The sequence below is a fragment of the Zerene cesonia genome, unplaced genomic scaffold (genome assembly GCF_012273895.1).
Source record: "Zerene cesonia ecotype Mississippi unplaced genomic scaffold, Zerene_cesonia_1.1 Zces_u006, whole genome shotgun sequence".
NCBI lineage: Eukaryota > Metazoa > Arthropoda > Insecta > Lepidoptera > Pieridae > Zerene > Zerene cesonia.
Window position 1 is genome coordinate 601,113 of NW_024045136.1, and position 3,864 is coordinate 604,976.

Sequence of the window (3,864 nt, forward strand, 5' to 3'; positions counted from 1 at the left end):
TAAGTAGGTTTAATTATTATAGATATTTATACATATACATACATTCCTAACGATATAGCTTGAACATTTCATTGAAAACACAAAGAGATATAGAAAATAATACAAATAATATACTTAAACTATTATCGATTATTGTAGAAAAATACAAAACCGACTGACTTGGCCCTTAACGTGTTTTATTAGAATACCTAAAATCACTATAATTATATATTGTTCGAATTAACATTTTCACGAGGAACTCATATTATGACAAATATCATGAAAATTGTATGCGAATGAATGTCGCAAATGGCCAAAGTATTTGCAGAGATTGAGGAACTATAAAATGTTTTAACCCTACAGGATGTATGCCGGTGACGGCTACCCTAACAGATGTAACAAGGGCCGATAAAAACCAAAACGTTTCTGTTATCATAGCCATATGTACATATGGATGGATGGATCTGTTTTGAAATTGCGAAATACGTTTTTCTCGATCATTGGGCGGTGCCGCATGGGTATCTTTTAATTTCAATCCTTCTTATATTCTAAATGCGTAAGCTTGTTAGGATAGATGGATGGATGGATGTATGTATGTTTGTTTGTTTGTTTGATACTCTCTCTCACGGAAAGCTCTTAACGGATAATATACCAGCTAAACTGAGCTTGACGCATTTATAGACGCACACGCACACACACACATCCACCGCATATAATTTTTACTCAACACAACGTGGTACGTACGCGAAAGCCTCGCTTGCACTCAATTGCTCCACCTTACCGGTCCCGTAGGTGAAAAAAAAAAATGTCGACAGCCGTGCGCCCGCGCAGGTAGTCCGACCTTCGGGTTCAACGGCCCGCCGCCCTAAATATACACCACGCGGATGTGAGCACGGATTTTTTTTTTATTTTTCGCCAGTCACCGCTCCTTGCGCTGACCCATGCCAGGCTATATGTAGACTGATAGATTGTATGAGCTTTATGCTACAATATGTTCTCTAAAAATAAGTATATAATATATCGTTTGGTATTTGGTATAGGTGGTGGTTTTTATAGATTTTAAAAAATTTTGACAGTTACCCAAATGGAGCAATTTAAATTCTTAAAAATCAGTTCAGCAGCAGTTATGAGTGGTGCAACTAACACATGTTCTCATACAATATATATTACAATGTTTGTTCCCATATTTCATACTCCTAAATGATAAGAGTAAGACAGAGCAGCGTTTGCCGGATTAGCTGTATTATGAGCTATTATATTGTCTTTGATATAAAATTAAGATTGGCATAAGAATATTCTAGTGAAAAGGGCAAGGTTATTATTGAAACAACTAATACTTATTTATATAATAATATAATCATATGCTTCATCATCATCAGCCCATATATGTTCCACTACTGGGACACAGGCCTCCTATGAGGGTTTAGAACATAAGCCATCTAGCTGGCCAAGTGCGGGTTGGCAGATGTCACATGTCGCCGAACTTTTGATTCTTAGACATGCCGGTTTCCTCACGATTTTTTACTTCACCGTTTCGAACGGTGGTGATGTTATCCACATGTGCCGATAAATCGACAATTCAATTCATTACCTGCCCACTCGCCTGGTCTCGAACCCCGACTTATCGATTTTGAAATACGAGGTCCCCACCACTGCTTTGTCATCTATAATACTTATCTATACTTATATTTATATATAATATAAATAAAATTATTCACTCAATATGTTGCTAACTGTAAAATTCGGGAACAGTGTGACCAATCCAGCAAATTATTCTGTAACATTACAAAGGCACAAGGACCAAAGATTCTTATGAAGAGAAAGACGTACCACGGGTGAAGCCGGGACAGACCGATAGTTAACAACATACATCACATGCTTTAATTGTTACCTATTCAACTAAAACACGATGTTTTGTAAGTATTATAGCACATGGGTTGCATAATTTTAAGCATAGCATAACATTATATACCCTTGTGGATTCAATAGTGTGAGTTCAATTTACACAATCAGATTATATTGATTACATTAAAACTATGTAATCCGTTACAAATCTTGAAATTAATTTAATATTCTATGCCAATATTATAAAACTGGAGAGTTTGTTTGAACACGCTAATGTTAGGAACTACTGGAACGATTTGAAAAATTCTTTCAGCAGTAGATAGTCCATTTATGGAGGAAGACTATGGGCTGTATAATAGCATGTACTAGGAGGGTGAAAATGCAGAGTACAGAAGTTTTTAATACTATCTTACAACCTATTCTCCAACCTGTCTGAATACACACAAATAATTATATTTTTCCCTTTCTCTTCTTCGAAACTCCACCTACTCTAATGACAAATTTTAATATCCTATATAAAGGTTGCCTGGCAGAGATAGCATAAAAGCGATAAGACCGCCAATTAAACCTTTTAAATGTTTCTTTCCTTTCTTGCTTTCTTCTTCTTTGTTTGTTAATTTTCCTCATTTATATGTGTTAAATAAAGTATATTGTATTATATTGTGTATATAACATCAATGAAGCCGAGAGACGATTTTTGTATGAATATAATGTAAAATTTGTCAGCTAAAGTTTTATGCACCGTAAAACTAAATAAAACCTTGATATTATTTATCTGATAATCCATATCTCCACATCTAAACAAAATATGCATACTACACGAGGTGAAATTTCAGATTTCTCTAAGCATTTCAATAATTAAGTTTTCTAGTGTTACAGGTTTTATCTGAATGTTATATTTGTTACGTAACTCATGTACCTGTCTAGGTAGATAGTAACAATGTTATGTCACACTGACTTTCTTCAAAACTGACTTGGCAATGCATTCTTATCATTTGGAAATTAAAGACTTTTTAACGGTTTTTAAATGCGATTTATTAATTATATTATTAACCGGACGTTTTGAACACTTTACAGCGAGCGTGGTCACGGGGAGACTATTATGAAAAGTTTGGTATAATTGTTGTTAGCAGACAAAACTAAAAAAATAAATTAAATGGGTAAATAAATTAAATAATCTGTGGGTTTCCGACAAATTGGCATGATTCATTTTGCATTTGATAGGTAATTTTTGTTGTTTGGTGTTTTAGATTTTAACTAAACTTCTCTTCTACTTACAAGTTTATTCAAGTTTGATAAAAGTGACTGTATAAAATATATATCCCCTCCCCATCGTAAAATCTAAAGCTAATCTCAGGAACTATTATATTATATAACTAAGTCTATTTATTGCCATTGACAAAACAGACAAGCACAGCTATGCTTCAGGTACCTCATTCCTCTTTATACCAATTAATTGAGTTCAAACTCATTAAAAACTTATACTACTGGAACTACTGATAGTTTTCATATAATATTACCCCCAACAAGTGAGCGAATACTGAATCATACCCTATTAATAAAATAAGACATGCTGAATAACTTCATGAAAAATGTGGCAAGAGTTGATAAACCATCTGTTATACCATTTAAAAGACACAACATGGTTTATTTATTTATGAAAAAAAAAGTGTATCAATATAGTTTTATAGTCTGTGCTTTAAAATTTAAAATATTTTATCAAGCCATATGCACAGAAAATGATTTATGACCTAATGCAGATTGCAAAACAAATACCTATCCAATATTTGTTGATAGCGATTATCGTTTTTACAACATGTACATATAATGTAAATAGTATACAAATGTGCTCATACTAAATTCAACAACACGACAACTAATTAAAAATAATACCACGTGTAAACACAATAGCTACGCTATTTTAAACGCGGCGGAGCACAAAATAGCATAATACATAATGAATTAATGAAAAAAAAACCAGCAAACGTCACGTCGCGTAATCGAGAAAATATGTACAAGTTCCGTGGCTTGAGAAGCGGG